At 59.0% G+C, this 21,062-nt stretch overlaps 1 protein-coding gene across 4 annotated transcripts in view; it reads left to right on the forward strand.

Annotated features, from left to right (window-relative positions):
• Positions 1–4,667: 4,667 nt before the first annotated feature.
• AHDC1 (AT-hook DNA binding motif containing 1) overlaps positions 4,668–21,062 on the forward strand; it is a 65,027-nt gene continuing 48,632 nt past the window's right edge. For 2 of the 4 annotated variants that reach the window (XM_028113828.2, XM_088022542.1), the window contains exons 1-2: positions 4,668–4,693; positions 5,370–5,467. The gene's annotated coding sequence lies outside the window, so the exon portion shown is untranslated. Of the gene's footprint in view, positions 4,694–4,943; positions 5,139–5,369; positions 5,468–21,062 lie in introns of those variants that run through there. The other 2 variants (XM_028113827.2, XM_028113829.2) reach the window with 2 other exon arrangements.

A 21,062-nucleotide genomic window follows, 5' to 3' on the forward strand; every position in this document is an offset into this window, starting at 1 on the left:
AGTGTCCATTCTGGGTACTACACCCAGAATTCTAGGAAACTTTCCCCTGGGAGGGGAAGACTGGGTCCCTTTAGGAACTTCCCACCACAGAATGGGAGATAAGGCACAGTTCCTGCTCTCAGAGAGCTCACAGTTTAATGGTAGTTAGGTGAATAGGACAGGCACAGGCTGAAAATGACGATAATGGTGTGTGGGAGAACAGGGTTGGGTCCTAACTCCGTTGGACAGGGGGAAGTCTGGAAGGCTTCTCAGTGGAGGTGTTGCTTCACCAGAGACTTGCAAAGGGAGTAAAAGTTTGCTTGGTAGAGAAGAAAGAGGACATTCTAGACTTGACAGAATTAAGCGAGCTCAGAGGCAGGGACGTGCAGGGAGTTATAATGAGGTAGGCGTGACTGGAGTGTAAAATTTGAGGGGCGTTTGTGGCTAAAGATGAAGATAACCAGATAGGCATGGGTCATGTCTGCCAAGCATTTGGGCTAGGATTCTAAGCCCTGGACAATGGGAAGCCACAGGATTTTGAGCAGGGGAGTAACAAAGTCAGGTTCACTTTTCAGAATGAACCCTCTGGTGACCAAGGCAGAGCTAGGATGGAACGGTAAGGGGCAGGGTGGGGATACCCCTCTTGATGCAAAGAACCACACCAGGTCACACTAATAGGAGGGTACATGGCTTTGGGCAGGTCTGTGAACCATACATATCAACACATGTGATATCACCTACAGACACGTCAGTGGGATCCCAGGCTGAGCACCCACAGACCAACAAATCCATACTGATACACATGCAGATGCATAACTCGGGTCCAGGAGCCCAAGGGAAACCAAGGACATACAATTATCTCCAGACACAGGCTGACAGTGAGAACCACACATACCATACCCTGACAGACCTAGGAATTCTCTCTCTCACACACACACACACACACACACACACACACACGCACACGCACACGCGCGCGCGCTCACTCACACATACACAGTGTGGCTGTCAAGGGCCCTACCCTGCCCCCTTCTGTGTCCCCCTCTCCCCTCCCCCCCGCGACCCCCCCCCCCGCCCCGTCCTTCACCACCTCCAGCAGGAACAAAGCTGACCTTTGCCCTCTGGCCTCTGGCCTCTCCTCCCACACCCCCTGCCCAGAGGGAGGAGCTGTTTGAAGTCTGGGCTGCAGCTGGGGTTTCCTGTTGCCTGGAGGAATGTGGGAGGACTTGTGAGGAGGAGGGGCTAGCCCAGGAGGAGGGATAATGGGGGCCTGGGGGCCTTAGATCCCACTGTACCACAATGAGGAGGGGCTTCCTGCTTCCACGGTCTCGTGGGCCCCAGCTCTGAGCTGTTCCCATCCTGAGGAGGGGAAGACCAAGGCCATAATGGCTCCAGTCCAATGGGTCTCTTGATCCTGGATCTGTAGCTCAGAGGCTTAGAAGGGTCCCTCAACCTCTCTCAGCCCCAGTTTCTCCTTCTACGGGCTGGGCTGAACCACTCTCAAGCAAACCACACCTCCCTTGAGGTGAGCTCCAAGAGTGGGGCTAACCCTAGAACTTTTGTATTCGGGGAAGGCAGTGCCCATGCCCACCCAAGGCTCATTTCACTCTGCCCTTTCCGTGAGCTCAAGGGCCTGGCTCCAGGCTGCTCTGACCTCTCAGTTATTGTCATTATTTTTTTTAAGATTTTATTTATTTATTTGACAGAGAGAGAGTTAGCAAGAGCAGGAACACAAGCAAGGGGAGTGGGAGAGGGAGAAGCAGGCTTCCTGCAGAGCAGCGGGGCTTGATCCCAGGACCCTGGGACCATGACCTGAGCCGAAGGCAGACACTTAACGACTGAGCCACCCAGGCGCCCCAGTTATTGTCATTATTATTATCACGACTCAATCCCTCAACTGGCCCTTGCCAGTTTTCAAAGTGCTTTCATACCCTTGTGCTCAGTAAATCTCCACGGTCCTGCCTGTAAGACAAGGAAGGAATTACTCCTCTATTTTACACATGTGGGAACTGAGACTTGGTGAGGTGAAGGACACGAGAGTCGATGCACAATCAGAACTGGGCCTGTCTGGCTCCTATTCCACAGGGCCTCCAAACCCTATAGTCCCACAATTTTATCCCTAGACTCTCACCTCTACTTCCTAGGGTCTAGGTATACCCTCGTCTGCTGCATTGAAACAAAAGTGGCTAGAGGGAGCTGAACCCAGAAAGGATGATGCAGGCTCTTCCAGAACCTGGGCCCTCTCCTTCAGGCCTGCCTTCTGGGGGAGCGTACAGCTACCCTGCCCAGCCTGTGGTGACCCTGACACTGTTTCTGAGGACTGGGTAGCCCCCTTTTAGACTGCGGCTACTGGAGCAGACATGGAGAGTCGACACTAGGTGGCGGCAGCAGCCCATGGGAAGAATCAGCTTGAGTTTGTCTAGGAAGACCCCCCCCCAAAATAATTTAGAGAAGCTCCAAGAGAAAGACCTGCAAAACTCGGTAATGTTTGGTTTCCAGTGATGCTCAATACCTTAGGGGCTAACAGTACCCACCCTCTCTGGGAAGGGGGCAGCTGAAACAGCCTGGAGGGGAGGTGCATGCTTGGAAAACAACAACCTAATGTCTATTACTCTCTCACTCAAGGAGCCATGGCCCAACCGGCTGATCTTGCCCTCTGCACCTCATCACTAAACCTCTCCCCTCTCATGCCTTTCCCAAATTGCTCTTCATCTCAATCTACCTGGGGCTTCCCATCTCCCCTAAAGCACCCAACTTTCTCCCAAAACTTGATTCAGACTAGGTAAAAGAAAGGGGAACCTGACCCTCTTCCACCCTCCCAATGCTAAAGTCTCTCCCATGGGGTACCAGCTAGAGCAAGATGCCAAAGCCTCATGTATTTGCAATAACTTTAGACTCAGGCTTTGGACCCAAAAGGGCCCCTAACAACTTAAACCGCTGCTTTCATTAATATCTGACCTTAGAATACTTCCCATTCAATGAATAAATCTTTGAACCCACGGTCTGCCTGCAAAGAGAAGCTGCTCCCAAATGGGGGCCTCTCCAGCTGGCCCTGCCAGCCCCTTGATGCCAGATAAATAGGTGTACTGTTTAGACTGTTTAGAACCCTCACTCTCTCTCATTGCTGCTGCCCTCCTAGCCCTGCCCCCATCAAAGGGCCTAGAGGGTGCCCCCCAGAACCCTCTTCTTTTGCCCTGTGGGGGTTTCAGACTGCCCTAAAGGAGGTGCTTGGGAGGGGGAGAGGTGTAGGGAAGGTGGTGACGGGGAGTTGTAGTTGGAGAAATGTCACCACCTGCCTTTGTCACACTCTGGCCATCACCCTGCAGGGCCAAAGGAGGAGTCAGAAACAGGTGGCCCAAGAACAAAGGCACTTGCGAAGGAGCTTCAGATGTGGGGCAAGACAAAGTCAGCAGAAACATGGCCAAGGAATGTCAGATACACAGATGAAATGGGAGACTAGCAGAGTACCAGTCAGGGCTGATGTTAGTGGCTACTGAGGACTGGACAATGATCCTGCATTATTCTTCTCAGTGTCCCCTGTGAGCTCTACATGTTTCAGTTAACATCTGTTGAATTAAAGTACCAAAGGAGGACACACAGATGCTGGGAGTGAAGGTCAGACAGAGACCTGGGAGTCACAACCTCCTGCCATGGCCCAGAGGTTAGGCAGTGGGCATTCGGATCAGATCATCCCTGGTCCAGCAGGGCTCTACCACTTCCAAATGAGGGGACCTGGACCTCACTGCCCTCATCTCTAAAATGGAAATGACAATAGCACCATTTCACTGGGTCTTTGTGGAGTGAGGGGCCCTGCTGTGCCCAGCAGCCTTTCCTGGGCTGTCCAGCTACTTCCCCCTTGGTAACCAGGCCCAGGCAGGGCACATTCCCATCTGTGGGGATAGGCCAGGCAGGGGGCCTGGAGCTAGGGGCTGGATAACAGATGTGACCTGAAGAGGAGGTAGGTGAAAGTGCTGAGCCCAGCCCCTTGGCCGCAGCAGGAACTCTGAACTGTTGAATCTTGCTTCCTGACACAACCAAAATGCTCAGTCGAATTCAGGAAGGGGGAGGGGTGCTATTTGTGGATTATCCAGGACTTCTGTGCCCTGGCCACCCTTGGACTTCTAGGAAAACTAGGAGTTGCAGGGGCTAAACCCAGTGGTCAGAGCTTGGGACGGGGGTCCCTGAATCAGGAGGAAGCGGTGGTGGGGCTTTGAGGTTTCTGGAGCAACCCTCGCGTCAAAAACGTCGTCCTTTAGTCGATAAGAAACCTTTTCAGAAAGGGAGAACGTCCCCAGACTCAGAACGCCGGTCTTCCCCTCTCTCCATCTATCCTTTAATTGGGGCGCCCCAGAAAGTGGCAGGCCCTTTGGCTAATCCCTTGATTCCCTATTCGACTCATTCCATTCTCAGACCCCGCCCCTTCGCTCCCACCCGCAACCTCCGCCCAAGCCAGAGCCCCCCGCAGGGAACAAGGAACGAGAGAAACATCCCTAGTCCTTCGGGAGAACCGGCACCCTTGGTGAACGGAGGACGGACGCGCCCCCTTCCCCCACGAGGGGCCCGCGCGCAGTCCCCGCGGGCTCCCGGCCGCGCCGTCGGGGCAGCCGGCTCGGCCCCGCCCTCCCCGCACGCCGAGCGGCCGGGGTGGGGACTACAAGTCCCGGCGTGCCGCGCGCGCGCTCCCCCCTGGGGTTCCGGATGGTGAGCGGCGAAGGTAAGGCGAGCTCGCAGAGGCAGCGGCGGCGGCGGCGGAGACGGAGAGAGGCAGGCAGGCAGGGCGAGGGCGAGAGACGGAGGGAGGGAGCGAGCGAGGCAGACCAGACAGACAGACAGGCGGGCGGGCGGGCGGGCGGGCGGGCAGAGCGAGCCACCCGCCAGGCTGCGCTCAGCCCCGCTCGCAGCGGAGAGAGCAGAAGGCAGGAGGAGGGAGGGGAGGAGGAGGAGGGAGGGAGAGAGGGAATCCAGCTACCACCACCCAAAGCCAGCGTCTGCTTTCTGTCCTCATTTCCTTTTCCCACCCAGCTCGGAAAGCAGAGAAAGGCAGAGAGAGCGAGAGATAGAGACAGTCAGAGAGACAGACAGACAGCCGGAGAGCGGGAGGGAGGAGGGCGGAGGAGGAGGAGCAGGAGGAGGACTACGCGGGGCGCGTTCCCTCCCAGGTTTGCAATGGGGGGGTGGGGGCGGGGGTGTCCAGGGCTGTGAGAGTGTGTGCGCGGCGGGGGGAGCGAGGGGGGCGCAGAGACCGAAGGAGTGATCGAGGTGGGGGGGGCGCCGCGGGAGCGGGGGGCCGTGTCCAGCGGAGTTAGCGGCGGAGAATGTGAGCCGAGACGCGAGCCATGCTGTCAGCAACGGCGGGCGGCTCAGGGCTCCTCCACGACTCCTCTCCCCAGCAGCCCGGCGCCCGCGTCGCTGCCGCCGCCGGAAGACTGACGCCCCCCAAAGCCCCTCGCCTGGCTCGGACCCACGGAGCCGGCAGCCCAGCACTCCGGTGAGTGGCGCCTCCTCCCGAGCCCTAGACCCCGCTGGGGACCGGCCGGCCGGGCTCTTTTGTGCAGCGCCCCGGGGGGGGGCCCGCGCCCCCTCCGCGCGCCCCGGTCCGGTCCGCGGGACCCGGTGGCTGCGGTGCCCGCGGTGCGATCGGTCTTTGTTTCCACCGGGGCCCGCGGCTCGGCTGGGCTCGGCTCGAAGCCTGGCAGGCAGCGCCGGGGAGGGGGAGGGGGAGGTGGACGAGAAGGGGGGGCGGGGAGGGGGGGTTCTCGGGTTTCCTGGCCGCCCCGCAGCTCCCCCGGCTCGGGGGCGAGGTGCGCGCCCAGCGCTGCCGCGCGCCCCCTCCTCCTTCCTCCTCCCTCGGTCTTTGGATTTAAAACTGCAATTTGCTCTCCAGCTTGCTGAGAATGTGGGGGGGGGAGAATGAAGGGGGGACCGTGGGAGCGGAGAACAAGGCTGGATTTTAGGAACGGCGCTGGGAAAGGGGGAGACTGCGGAGGGAGGAGCCCCTCCCCTCCAACCCCCAAATCCCAAGGTTCCGCTGGTGCTCTGGGAGTTGAGGGGCGGGGACCTAATGACCCGGAGGGGGTGTGGGGCGGAGGAGGGATTTGGGGGTGGCCAGGGCCGGAGGGGTTGGGCCGCGTGCCCGGTTACCTGGCGAACAAAGTCGGCTCACTTTTGCATAAATAAATAAATAATCGCCTATCAATGCGTTTCCTCTGGGGCTCTGATTGAATCGGGCCCCCTCTTCCCCAGGGGGTGGGGTGCTGAGTGACAGCTGTCAGCCCCCTGGGCCGGGAGCTGGGGGTGAATTGCTGAATCCCTGTGCCTTTTGGCTAAGGGCGCCTTCTCCTGCTGGGTCCTGGTCCCCGGGCAGAGCCAGAGGGGCAGGGGGCTGGCTCTGAGTCTAGGAAATAACCTTGTTTCCTGTTCTACAGGAAAAGGGACAGCGACCCAGAGTTTGGGGGCTGGGGATGAGGACTAATGGGAGCTGGAGGGGTTCCCTCGCAGCCTGACCCCCCCAGCCTCCTGCCAGGCGAAGGGGCCAGCTGAGGGAGGAAGGATGTGGGCCTTGCTGGCCGGAGGCGGGAGCTGGGGCTGTCCCTGAGGCGGGCAGCGGGCACAGAGCGGGAGGAGGGAGAGAGAGAGAGAGAGAGAGAAGCGGGGGCGGGAATTCTCTACCGCAGACCCTGGGGGCCAGGGCCAGATGTGGAGGGGTGGGGAGTCCCCCCTCCCTCCTAGCTTGGGGGCCCTGGGGCTGGGCTGGGAGGGGCTGAGCCTGGTGCCCTCGGTTCTGCACCAGCGCCTGACTGGCAGGGCCAGCTGAATTTGGGCCCAGGCGTCACCCTGGGAGGCAGGGCCAGGCTGCACCAGCCTGGTCCCTGAGCACAAGGAGGGACCCTTGGGGGGCCTGTGCCTGTCTGGCTGGGCAGGCGTTTCCCGCCGGACCAGTTGGTGTCAGGCGGGACTTGGCCCCAGCTCCCTGGGCAGAGCTCAGGGTGTGAGGACAAGCTTTGCCTCCGGGTCAGGGTGGCCACATTTTGTCCGCTGCTGCTGCTGGCGGGGCGGGGGCATGTGCCCGGGCCTGGGCAGAGTCCTGCCAGGAGTATTTGGGGTGTTTCTATTGTTGGCTTGTTCCTGTTCCCTGTGGCCCGGTGTGTGTGTGTGCATGTGTGTGTGTGTGTGTGTGTGTGTGTGTGAGAGAGTGTGTGAGAGCTGGGGCTTTTAAGTGAAAGATTACCAGTCTGTCCATCCCCCGCACCCCTGGCTTGGAGGGGGGGCAGGCTGGATTGTGGTGGTGAGCTGTGGGGGGACCCCCCAGGTGGCATGTGCATGCCGCTTGCCATCTCCCTCCTTGGAGCAGATGTATATTTATTTTTATAGCAATGGAAAATCAAACTGGATAGTAAGTTGAATTCATTTTTTTTCTCCTGCTGTGTCAATAGTTGGAATAACCCCCAGAGACTGGTGAACTTCTTGCCCCAGAGCTCCCACCCTTCAGAGGCTGCACAGAACAGTGAGGGTGTGAGCTTAGGGGGACCAGTGGGCACCAGTCCAAACCAGTGACTCTTGTCCCTCTTGGTCTGGCACTGGGGCAGGTGCCTGGGTGGGCAGGTATTATCCCCTCCCCACACATCCCCCCTAGGCCCCAGGGTGTTGTCTGGCCTCAGCCACCTCCTTGGTCAGTACCTAAGCTGTGCCCAAGCCCTCGGGGACGTTCTCCTGGTGGGCTCCCTCCTCCTGCCTGGGCTCCCGGCCCACGTGCTGATATTTATTTTCTGTAGTAAAATCCATTTTTAATGCCGTTACTTTTGAAATAATATAGAGAGAAACAAATGTGATGTGTTTAAGTTGCCCTCTGTGAGTTTTTAATGTGATCTATAGCTGAGGTAGTGATGGAAGGAGCTGTTGGGCTTGGAGAAATTTGCTGTCATAAAGAAAAAGAGCTTGCTGTTTATTACGGTTGCTGGGCTGGGGGGTCTGGAACAGGGTCGGGGAGCAGGGAGCCCCAGCACCCCCAGATGCTGTGGATGGACAGTGTAGCTTCTCAGTTTGGGGGTATGCGCATTCCAGGGTTATTTCACATTGCTTCCCAGACCTTGACTGGGACTTTGGTGAGGGGGCTTGGGAGTTGGGGGGCTCTGTTAACCCCATTCCACCTGCTTAGATCTTGGCAGGGAAGCTGCTGGATCCCCTGTTGAGCTAAGTGGAGGTATACTGTTGGGAGGTTGGACTTGGACCCTACTGGAGATTAAGGGATGGAATCTCCACCTGAGGTTGTGGCTGTGCTCCAGGCTTGAGGGGCCAAGTGTCCCTGGCTGGGAACTGGGGGCGGGGGGGGGGGGCAGCTGCTCTGGACAGGCAGAGCCCTAGAGGGATATTGCTGGTTCTCAGATCAGTCTGGAGCATTGACTTTGAGCCACTCCCTCCACTTGCTTCTGTTTCCCATTGGCTAGGGGCTTTCTCCAGGCTAACCTGATCTCTCTCATTTCCCTTCAAACCCCCAGTGTCCCACCCCGAGGCCAACTTTGTTTGTTTGTTTGTAGAATACAGAGCTCTGTGTCTCATGCCAGTCACCCAAGACCAGGGGGTGCCGTGCCATGCCTTCATACCAGATGCCCAGACACTTCTGGTCGGGCTGAGTGAGGTCAAGCAGACTCACTATTATGGGATGGAGCCCAGCTCTGTCTCTGGGTCCCCTGGGTCTCTTGGGACAGCTCGGAAGAGAGGGGAAGCCAGGATGGGGAATGCAGGAAGGAGCGAGGATAACATTGTTGCTAATGCCAGCAGATGGGCCCCCGCAGGGAGAGAGCTAGGGGACGGAGGCGAGGGGAGGGGAGAGAGACCCAGACAGCCATGTGCCAGGTGGAGAGAGGGAAAGATGGTGGCAGAAGCCAGGGATGAGGGAATGAGAAAGCAAACAGTCAAGGGGAAGAGCCAGGATCACAGCCCCTGGAGGTGGGGCCCAGGGGACCAAGAAGGCCTAGGCATGTGCCATTCCCTGCCCCACAGTCAGGAACAAGCAGGCACTGTTTTTGGAGGAGAGGCGAGCAAATGTCTCTGGCAAGAGGGAGGAGACAGGTGGAAGAGAGAGGGAAAGACTCCCACGGGAGGAGGAGAATGGGGAGGCGGGGGGGGGGGGGATGCCCTGGGTCACTTGACTAACGGTCCTGCCCCAGGGCAGCGTCTCCCTCTGCCTTCTCCAGATGTCCAGAAACAGAGCAGAGTCTCCTTTGGACCTGGGGCTGGGGCCTGAGGCAGGAACAGTGCCCCACAGGTTGCTTGTGCTCCATGCCAAGGGGCACCTGGGATTTTAAAGGCGGGGAACATTAGGGTCCAAGAGATGCCAGGGGCATCATCCAGTTGGACCTCCTCACACATCGTTTGACAGGAGTAAACCAAGTCTAGAGAAGGGAGCCATTTGCCCAGGGTCACAGACACTTGGCCATGCCAGGCCTGGGACCCAGGCTCCTCGCACTCTAGCAGTCTTAGTTAGAGAATAAGGACAGCTGCAGGGGGCCTCCTGGGTGCAGAGGGGGGCCGGAGCCCGGGAGAGAGGAGCAGGCAGGCACCCTTGTGGCCAGAGCCCCCCCCCCCACCCAGGGGAGGGGGAGGCGCCGCTGGCGGGAGAGAGAGGGAGGGAGGGGGGAGAGGAGGGGAAACAGTGAGTCAGGCTTCCAAGAGCTGAGGATGAGAGAGCCAGGGCTGGGAGGGAGAGGGCAGGGAGGACTGCTCAGAAGCTCAGAGAGGGAGGGGGCCCAGCCGGGGGCAAGGAGAGCTCTAGAGGGAGGGAGCCAGCCTCTGGCCCTGGCCCAGCGGTCGGGCTGTGCAGAGGGAGCAGCCAATATGGACTTTGCTCGTGGTAGGTCAGCGTCCCTTTCTTTCTCTGTGATTCCACGCCAGGGTCTCAGGAGGAGTAACTCTGCCCTCCCATCCCTTCCTCGGTTTCCCCATCTGTTGTGGGACTGTGGAATTTGGACTGTTCTTGGAGAGGGAATGGGGGGCACAGAACAGACCGGGAGGGTACTGAGGGATGTCACCTCTAGCTGCTGGCTGAGTGCTGGAGGTACTCTTGGCGCCTGCCACCAGTGCAGGGTAGGGCACATGTCTCTGGGGTAGGGCTCCTTCTTGAGTCCTCTGAGTTGCTGGGTGGGAGAGTGGGGGTGGCAGGCCATGAACGCTAGGGTACACTCTGCGCGCCTGTGTGCATGTATATGTGAGCGAGAATAAGGTGTTGGTCTGGCAATGGTTAGGTGGGCTACCTGGGGCCTCTCAGGACGGTGAGTGCCTAGACAGGGTCAAGGTCCCCACTTGTCCAGAACCAACCTCCACTTGGGGAGGGGGGAGATACTCCTCTATCCCCCCAATATCCCTATGGGTCAGAGGCTCTGGAGAAGCTGGGAGGCGGGAATGGCCCCTGTGGGAGCTCCATATGCCTAGAGCTGGAACCAGAACTAGAGCCATCCCCAGGGACTGCCTGGAAGGGCGGAGAGAAGGACCCCCCCCCCACCCAGCTGACAAGAAACCAGGAGCTCTTAGCCCCTCCTTCTCCCAAGGCCTGGCACCCCCCCCCAGCCCCTCCCTCCTGGATCCCAGCATCTCTGCCATTGGCTAGGAGATCAGGAAGGTGGGCACTGAAGATCCCTCTCCTGCAGGGCCTAGCTTTGGGGAGGGGGGGCACTGGTGAAGTGAGGCCCCCTGCCCCCCCCTTACCTACACATGCACAAACTCAGCTGCAGCGAGGCCCTGCTTTCTCTCCCCTTTCTGCTCTGGGGTCCTTGGCCTGGGAGCCCAGAGGAGGGGCTGCTTCTGCAGCTGGCTGGCCCCGAACTCCCAGCTCAGCCCAGCTGCTACTGAAGCTTCCAGAAGCTGCAGCTCTGCATCCCCTCCCCACTCCCCTGAGCCAGGAGAGGCCTTTGCTGACCTGGGGGAGGGTACCTTGGGGAGCGAGTGGGCACCCTTAGAAGGACTAACACAGACAACCAGACAGATGGGTGGTGGAACAGATGGACAGAGACACCCACGCACAGGCAGATGGAGAGAGACGGACAGATGGACCAGGACAGGGAGAGACGGACAGACAGAGGTGCTGGCAGAGAGAGGAGGAGTCAGAAAAATGGAAGGGCCTGGGGAGAGAGAAACAGACAGAGAGACTGAGACATGGAGACACAGAGATCCCAGAGGGGAGACAAGGTGACTGAGATAGGCGGAGGAGAGACTCGGGGAGAGGGTGAGAGACAGGAAGAGATAAAGAAAGGGGAAACCCAGACAGAGAGAAAGAGACAGAGGAGAGGCGGAGGAGAGGCTTGAGGCTACAGACCACAAACAGGGATTTGATGAGAATCTGGAAGGTGTTTTCTCCTGCTTCCCTCCCCAAACCCCTGGGCCAGCCAAGTCTCCATTCCTTCCACCCCCGGCTCAGTTTCCAGCTGCTAAAGAGGTCAGAGAGAAAGAGAGAGAACAAGAGAGGGAGAAGCACGCAGAGACCCCTCCTCCCTGCTCTTTTTGTTGCAGAGGGAGTTACTAGAGCAGTTTTCCCAGCCCAGACCCCTACTCCAAGATGGACATATCTCTTGTGTCAGAAAATATCACACTCACCACTCTCTGGGTGTCTCCTTGTGTAAATGCACTCCCATATTCATACCTGTCCGCACAGGCCTTCACACACACACACACACACACACACACACTTTATGACATGAATCTCCACCCTCACACTCATCCCACATCTCACAAGTGTAACTGGGGAATGCATACCTATGCTTCCTTATCCCTAAAGGCAGTGACACACATGCCTCGTCATGGGGTCTCAGGACATGCTGACACACACGCACACACAATCACACGTTCACACATACAGTGGCAGTCACACCGGAGCAGAGGGAGGGCTCTTTCTGGAGGTGAAGATCAGTGTTCCCAGGTGTCTGGGTAGGGGTGGTATGTGCTCCCGCTCCTTCCCAGCTGGCGGGGGACGGGGGGTGGGGGGGAGGCTGGGGGCCCTGTCAGCCAGTGGGAGCCTTCCTAGGGAGCTGGCGGGTGGGTTGAGTGATGTGGAAGAGCCATTTGAGAGTTGGTGAGGATGAGTGTGTGCACCTACAGACATGTGCACTCATGTACAGGTACAACGTGGCGAGTGTCTGTTACGGCGTGCGTGAGAGAGATGATTGCGTGTGAGGTGGGGTATGGGTGTGACAGGGAGAGCCAAGGTGCGTGGAGTGTGTGGGTGTATGTGTGATAGTTCCTGGTCGGGCATGTATGTGCGGACGGGTGTGTATGTCACAGGTGTGTGTGGCCGCCTGGTTCTGCAGAGTTGGGGGGGGTTTGGGCTTTATGTACAGCAGGGTACAGGGCCCTGGCGGTGAGCTGCATGTGTGTGAGGGTGCAGTGTTATGCAGATGTGAAGGTGTGTAGGGGGTTGTGTGTGGGTGTAGGCAGTGTGCATGTGTGAGGGGTGGTAGCTGCCTGGGTGAGGCTGTGAGCTCGCAGCCAGGGGTGGAGGGCTGTTTTCCAAGGCCAGGATGCTGCTTGAACAGAGGCCGTCAGCATGAACACATGCGAAGGGGCTCTGAGGCTCACAGTTGGGCACTGACCCACACAGACGCACAAGGACAGACATACCCGCCCCTGTCCTCCCTCTTCCTCTCTCCTGGCGTCAGTGGTTTTCAAAGGAGCCTCCATGAGGACTGTTTGCTGTGCAGTTCCCCCCACCCCCCAGCCTGTGCCTCTTCAAACACAGTGATGCCCTCCAGGCAGCTTTGTGGAGGCTCCTGCCTCAACCATCTGAAGGCAGATGGGTGGGTTGAGATCCGATGCTGCCCCCCAGGGAACGAGGAGGCGGCTCTGCTCCTCTGGCCTGGGCATGGGCTGAGACAGATGGACGAACCCCCCACCCTGTTCTCCACACCCCCACACAGGGTCTGGGGGTGGGCAGGCACCCCCCCCAGAAGAGGGATTCTAGCAGACAGCCCCTGAGCAAAGGCTAGGACTCTGCCCATCACCTCCAGGGGCACCTAGCCTCACCCTGAGTCCCATCACGTGTCCGAGCACAGGGACCTAAGTGTGGCCCCTAACACCTGAACATACAGCTGCTCCTCCTATACTCACAGCTTGAACACCCCAAACACACAACTGCTCCGTCTACAAATACACAGCTCCAACACTTCCCCATATGTCCGCTCTTCTGACACCCAACTGCCCCATATACACACATAGCCCCAACATGCCCACAAACACACAACCACCATACACCTTCCCACCCAGACACATGGTTACAGCCCTAGTAATGAACCCAAACCCAGATTTTATGATCCCCAGCATACATCCAACACACACACACACACACACACACACACACACACACACACACACACACACACACACACACACCAACTCCCTCTTCAACCCAGCACCTCCCTGGACACACCCAGGACCCTAGAGCAGCCCTGATACCTTCCACATACTCAGACTCTCAGAGCACCAACACCTCACCAGGTACACGCATAGACTCTGCCTACAGCCCCAGTGTGTCCCCCAGCTGCAGCCCAGCACCACCCTAAACACACCAACCCCTATACCTTTCCAGACACACAGCCTGCCCCCCATCACACATACGTACACTGCCCACTCGACACCCACTCAAACAAGAAGACCCTCTTCAGCCCCACCATTAATCTCAAACACAGACATAGCTTCAGTTTTGGTATACTTCTAAACAGATAATGTCCCCCAGCTTCTCATACTTTCCCAGGTGTGCGTATGCACACACACCTGCACACACATGCACACTCCCCACATAGACCCAGCACTTCAACATGCTGTCCTCTGTATGTCCCCAGCAAGCCCCAGCTCCAGTCCTTTCCTTGGCCATCCGAGGGCCCAGGGACAGCCCCACGCCTCACCAAGCACACACAGCCAGCCTCAGTGACAGCCCTGTGCCCATTCACCTGCCGAGCGCTCACCAGCAGGCGCCCTGCCTCACCCTGCCACACGCCCCAGCTCAGTCCCTCTGCAGCCCTCACTCCCAGCCCCACACCTGCCAGCACACCTCCCCCCACAGCACTCTCCATCACAGCTCCCCCCCACCTCTTCTTGGGGTCCCCTCCCCCAGACACCCTCCCAGCCAGCCTTGCACACACACTAGCTCACTCTTGTGTGCTCTCTCTCCTTCTCTGCTGTCCAGTCCTCCCCCACTTCCCAGAGCCTCCTGTGCCTGGGGAGGCGTCTCCGCCCCCCTCACTGCCCCAGGCCTTTCATTCCTGGACAGTGAGGCTGTACATCTGGTTCAAAGCTGCCCCACCCAAGACCCTGTGCTCTGGGCACCCTGGCCTGGGCTTTGGGGGTTTGGGGCCTCTTTGGGGACTCTTGGCACCTGGTCACCCTGGTCTCTCAGCCAAGAACTTGAGTACCCAGCCCTGCCCTGGCATGTATGTTGGGGGGGGTAGGGGGCTTTACCCCCAGCCTGCACATTCTCAGGTGCTTGCCAACCTGCCCCCCCCCCTTGGCTTACCTGAGAGGGACATTGGGTCTGGGGCTTCAGGGAGAGAGATGGGTGAGGTGTTGGCTTGAAATGCTCCCCCCTCTCCCCCCCCATCTGGGCTTCGGGGCTTGGTCTCCCTGGGAGTCAGTTCCGACAGTGAAGGTTACTTTACTAGATGCATGATTTTAAACGGAATCTCCACCATCTGTTCCACCCCCTAATTACAGATGCACAGAATCCGCCTCAGAGGGCAGCGTGAGGGGAGTGATTTAGAGGCTGAGCTGCTTCTGCCTGCATTAGGGCTGGGGAGACTGGGGGGGGAGGCTCTGGGTATTGCTCACAGCCCCCCACATCCCATCTCTTTCCCAGAGGCCTCTCGTGCCTCTTCTTGCTGGGGAAAGGCTCAAAGAAAGTTTCCCCCACTCCCCAAGACCTGAAAGAGGAAGCAACTGCAGTACTGAGGGAGGGGTCCCCAAGACACCTCCTGCATCCCAAGCCCCAGGTCCTGGGATGCCGGCTCCATTAGAGCCTTAAAAAATTCAGTGGATCGATCTCCTGCCTGCTTCTTTGCCCTGGGGAGCCACAGACTCTGGCCTGGCCCAGCTGTCTGCCCACCCCAGGGGTAGCAGGGATTGGTGAGGCAGAGTGGGGGTCAGAGTGGAGGTGGGGGCAGCTGGGTTCTGGCAGCAGAGGACATGGGCAAGCATACCAAGACCCATCAGGTATGTTCGCATGTATGTGCCCATCCGCCTTGGTGCCACTGGCACGCCTGACCCCAGCTTGAGCCGTGCTCTGTGGGGCTAGACCAGCACTGGGGGCTGGAGGGGATGGGCCAGGGCCAGGGCCTGGGCCTCAGGGTTCTGAGGGTCATCGGGCTACATACACTGTGAGGACTGGTCCACCTTTGCCCGTAGGTGCCAGGGACCTGGCCCCCAGCCTGCTTGGTGGCGGCAGTGGCGGGCACACTGCGGTAGACGCTGGAGCATTCACTGCAGGGAGAAAGGGAGCGAGGTTGGGCTGGAGGAATTTTAAAGATTGCTGCAGGCAGGAGGGTCTCTGGAACCCCGTGGAGCGGGCAGTCATGCAGAAGTAATCCTATCGCGGCCTGCCTGGAGGAGTGGAGGGGAGAGGAGGCAGGGAGGGGAAGGATGGAGCCCCTGCCCCAGCCAGCTGTGGAGGGCGCCAAGGACCCCAGGGGCCTTCCCTGAGGAGGCACCTTGTCTTCTCCATTCCACTGTGGCATGTGCCCCCTGGAGGGGCAGCGCCGCAGCTGGTGCTCAGCTCCAAGCTCTGGGTATTATAAATAATGCAGCTCAGAGGTGGGGGGCCAGCCCAGCCCCCGGTCACCTTGGGTCACCCAGTGTGGCGGCTGCAGCTGGCAGTCCTGTGGCAGAGCCCCTCTCCCTTCCAGCCTGCTCCTCCTCTTTTTGCTGTGTGAGCTTGGGCCAGAGGCCCAGCCTCTCTGGGCCAGGGCCGGGGCAGAGGCATGTGGAAGAACCCAGAAAGGCCTGCCCTTTGGCCCACCCCCTGGCCCTCACAGGTTAGCTGGTAGCTGGCTCAGCCAATCCAGGCCGGGGAGGGCTGGCCCGCTCTACCGGGGCCTCACCCATTCTGGCTCCTCCATTTTGCAGATGGAGTCACCGAGTCCAGAGAGGGAAGGATGGCCAAGGCCAGCCAGCTGATGAACCCCTCCTTCCTGCCCCATTCTGCTGTCACTCAGGCTCTTCTCAGCCTCAGCTCAGCTAAGAGCAGGGCCTGGGGGGGGGGGAGGGTGGGCGGGGGATGTTTGGGAAAGTGGTTGCGGCTGAGAGGTTGCCATGGCGATGCTGCAGGATGCCGAGCTGAAGTGGGGGTCCTACAGGGTCTCTGGGGCCCCCAGCTCCACACCCCTGTGGTCTTCTCCTCCCCATCTCCTGTCCCCCACCCAGATGCCTGTCAGGCGGCTTCGGTGACAGGCCGGGTGGGTGACAGGTGGTGCAGGTGATGGGCTGGGTGGGTGACGAGCTGGGTGGGTGACAGGTGGTGCGGGTGCGAGGCAGGCAGGTGACAAGCTGGGTGGTGACGGGCCCTGCTGATGACAGGCAGGGGGTGTGGTTGGCGAGGATGCCGTCTCCTGGCTGGTGGCCTGTTGCAGCCCCCCACCCTCATGCGTGTGCACACACATAGGCTCTGGGCACAGAGCTTGGGGCTAAGATACTAATGAGGCTTATTACGTGTGGAGGGGCAGGTGCCCAGGCTCACTAATGAGAGGCCTTTAACAAATAGGGGAGACAGCTGGGGGCTTCGAGGAATTTGGCTGGCCCTCCTAAGCTGAGGCCCTGGGGGTCCCAATCTGGCTGGAGGATGGCTCATTCTCCAGCCAGGTTGGGACCCCTCCTCCCCTCCCCCGAGGCTGTTTGGGTTTATGTTAGTGCTACCACGATCCTGATGGTTAACCATCATTCAAGCATTTGATCCGCTGCACCAAACGCTTACGTGCATTTTCTCATTTCAACTCAACCAGTTACAGGAGGGCGGCCCTATTACCCATTCTGTAGATGCAGAAACTGAGGCTGAGAGAAGGCAAGGGATTTAGTGTGGTTTCTGGTGCAGCTGGAATTTTAATTCAGGTCTTTCTGTCCCCAGAGAACATGCCCTTAACCACCCTACCAGTAAAACTCAGGTCTTGGTCCAGACTCAGACCCTCTTTCAGGGCCTCAGTTTTGCTCTTCTGGAAAATGGATGTGTGGTGGAGGGGTAATCACCATAAGCTCATCAGCTCTGACTCTGGGCGGCTTCGGGGGCTCCGCCAGGTAGCTGCCCCAGTCTCACCCCATGTGGCCCAGATTCTGGACTGGAGAGAGGGCAGGGCTAAGTGGTGAGGGAGCTGAGCTGAAGAAGGGACACCTGGGATATGTGAGCCACTTCCTGCATCGTGCGGTGGAGAGGCTGAGGCCTGGAGAGGAGCAGCAACCGCCCAAGGTCACACACCCTGTGAGCGGGAGGGCCCCCGTGGGATCCTAGGTCTCCTGGCCTCTCGAGAGGGCGGGGCTGGGTGTGGTGCCTTGGCTGGGAGGCTGCCTCCTCCCGGGCCCCACCCACCAGCCTTAGCTTCTTCCTTGGAGTTTGTGAGCCCCCAGCCTCCTAGGACGGTGTAGGGGGCTATTGGCTGCCTCTTTAGGGCCATGCCCCCTCCCCATCAATCTGGGTCCCTAGTGTCAGTTGAGCCCCTCCCTTTGGAACCCACTGGGGTGGAAACTCCCTGGCAACAGCTGATGGATGGGTTAGGGCCCTGACATTGGCCTGGGGCCACAGCATGACCCCGGAGGGACCAGGCTGGGGTTGGGGGCTTGGAGGGGAATTTAAGAGAGAAGAATTAGGCTCATAAATCTTGGAGCAACTCAGTTCTCCTTCTCCTCGACCTTAATCTCTTACCAGACCTGCTCTCCAGCTGCACATCCAAGGCTGGGGGTTGAGGGATTCCACCTTCCCATTCCCTTTACCCTCCAACTGATGCTCAGCCCCTCCTGAAACCATACCCCCAATAAGGGAAGAAAGAGTTGCAGCCACTGCTCTTGGGCAGGATTAAGACCTTGTGTGTCCAGACTAACAGATTTGGCCTCTGATTCATAGCGGCAGGGCAGAGGGCTTCAGTGCCTCAGTTTCCCCAGCCTTGAGTTTGAAATCCTGTCTTGGTGCCTGTCCACTCAATCAGGAAGGAGCATTAAGACCGAGAGGGATTTTGCAGCTGCAGGACACATGGCCCTGTCCTCAGAAGCCCCAGTCTGAGATGAGAAGCGCAGCCCTGGCCTTGGGAGCCCTCAAACCCAGAGGTGAGGTCCAGAACCCAGGCTGGGCGTGTGCTGAAGTTTAGGTGGGGAGTGGGTGGTGCTGGGTGGCTGTCCCGTGATGGCTTTCTGAAGCAAAGGCTTTGGCGAAGGGAGGCCAGAGGATGGGGAGTGGTTTGCCTAGGGGCTTGGAGAGCCATCTTTGGTTGGTGGGGGGAGCCTGGAAGTGTCTGGCTTTCCCACAGCATTGGGCAGCAACAAACTGGAGTTCTGGGGCCCTCCTGGCTCCCCAGGGAACCCACTGCTGCCTGGCCCTGGGGACCCAGGCGTCCTGGCGGGTGAGGGCGGGTCTCCAGCAGGCGCCCTGCCAAACCCCGCAGCCTGCTCACCAGGAATCTTGTTGCTGAGAGATGGAAAATCCCGGCCGGGCCTGCAGCTCATCCCTCCCCTCCGGGAGGAGGAGGGGCCCAAAGATTCCTTCCTGCATTTCCCCCCTCCCATTTGGGGCAGGGCTCTCCTTGGTAGTGGGTGGGGCTGGGGGGCCCAGGACAGGCCTCTAAGGCTCTCAGTCACATGTCCTGGAGTCCAGCCCAGCCCAGTCCAGCCCGCAGTGGGCACCAGGGCACTCTGGAGGCAGAATGGGCCTGGTGCGGCTGAGGAGAGGTGGGGGTGGGGTGCTGAAGCCAGAGGGGGCCTGGATGGGGGCCGAGCCTGGCCCTGGCCCCACTGGCTCCCCCAGGGCGGAGGGTAAAGAGTTGGTTCTCTTCTTGGACAGGAAGACGAATGATCCCATTATGGGAGTGTGATTTTATTCCACGTGTCACGGAGTCTGAGATTAACTTGCTCACCAGTCTGTGACAAACCCCTCACACCCAACACACACACACACACACACACACACACACGCACGCACGCACGGAGACACACATATCCTTGGTCTCACGAACGCACATCCCACAGGCACAGATAAACATTTCCACGATACAACACACAGCAGAGTCTCACATACAGAGACACAAGAAAACACACACACTTAGATCTAGACCCACAGCCTCAAAAGCCCAACATTCCCTCACACCAAGGCCACACAGACCCACGGCGACAAAAAGGCAGTCCCGGGGGATGCTTGCAGCCCCACTTGGACAGGCAAGACCGAGGACGCACAGTGCCCCGTAGCCACGGATAAACTTAGACACACACGAACCGAGACACAGTCATGCGGCCAGGCGTAGACCACCAGCCACACGCGCGGAGACAAAGACAGGCAGGGACACACAGTCGGCGGTGCGCACACAAGCACAGGCGTGCACACCCGGACACAGACAAAGACAAATAAATGCCCAGAGGTTTTGCTGTGGACAGATGTAAGGAGCACGCACATCTGGGCCTCGTCGACCTCCTTGCCCGGGGACATGGTAATCTGGCGCCTGTGGCTCGGGGGGGGGGGGGGGCTCTGAGGAATCTCTCAGTCAGAGCCCCCCACCCTGGGCTTGGGGCCAGCCCCCACCTCTGGCACAGGGCCCATGGCCGAGGCCGTGGCAGCCACACCCTCAGTAGAGCTGCACCATCTCTTACCCTGCCCGCCCATTGGACACATACAGGCACGCCGTCTCCCTCTGCCCAGGCTTACAGCCGCCCCCCCCGCCCACGCAGAGTTTCTCACTCGCACCCCCCCCTCAGGTGTCCCCTTCTTGCTCATTGGCTTTCTCCCTCACCCCGCGCCCTCCAGCCTGAGCACACAGGCACGAGCTCGAGAACCTACACCCGCACCCCTCATGACACACACTGCCACCTTATCTCCCACAGAGCCACCCACACGGTACAGAGGCTCCCCTTCCCACGCACCCTCGCCCTCTCACATGGACCCCCACAAGCCCCCATACATGCACTCCTTTACATCCTCACCTTCTCTCGCACAGACTCATTCACAAACGTGACACACACACACTCCCCGACACACACCCTCACCACTTTCTCACATGCAAGCGCGCGCGCACACACACTTTCAGAGCCTCCCTCACACCGTCGCTCTCCTTCCTCCGTCTCTCACAAACACTCCCTCTGCCAAGACTGTAGCTCTGCTGCAGAGCAGCCCCTGACAGTGTTTGTCACTGTTCCCCACTATGGCCTTGGCCTTCCTGGCCTCCGTCCCTTCCCCTCCACCTCCAGCCCTGGACACTGTGGCCTTGTATTCTTCTGTCATTGCCCGGTTTAGCCAACAATTGCACACGGAGCATTCAGTCAGCAGTGCTGATTGGGCCCTGATTATTGGTTAAGCATTGGGGGCACTGGTGACACAGGTCCTTCCCTCATAGAGCTCTCAGTTTTGTGACCAGTTTGTTTGTTGCTTGTCTCACCTGATGAAATTTTAAGCTAACCCTGATCTTGTACGTTGAGGGATGTGTAGGAACTCACAGGAGGAAAAATAGGGGGGAGGTGTTCCAGACAGAGGGAACAGCACATGCAAAGCCTGGAAGTACATCAAGGTATGGTATGGCAGGAACACAGGGCGGTGTTGAGCCTAGAGGAGAAGCTGCATAGAACCCAGACTTTAGATGCCTTGCTCACAGGTTTGGATTTTGTCTAGTGGGCCACAAGGACTTGGGAAGTCGTTAGGGACAAGACAAGGTGGGGAGAGACTGGAGGCAGGGAGGCTAGTTGGGAGGCTTGAGGAGTCCAGATGGGAGATGATGGTGGTCTGATCTCGAAGAGGCAAGTGGGATGGAAGAGTGGACTCATTGAGGAGCAAGGACCGGTGACATCCCAGTTCTAGAGCTGTGACCTCAGGAAGGTCCCGCAGCCTCTAAGCTGGGCCCATCAGATGAGGATGGGACAGTGCAGGAGCCGGGCTG

Source organism: Eumetopias jubatus, unplaced genomic scaffold (genome assembly GCF_037043125.1).
Source record: "Eumetopias jubatus isolate StellerSeaLion01/CBP00866 unplaced genomic scaffold, mEumJub1_p1.0 scaffold_4, whole genome shotgun sequence".
In the NCBI taxonomy this organism is placed as follows: Eukaryota; Metazoa; Chordata; class Mammalia; order Carnivora; family Otariidae; genus Eumetopias; species Eumetopias jubatus.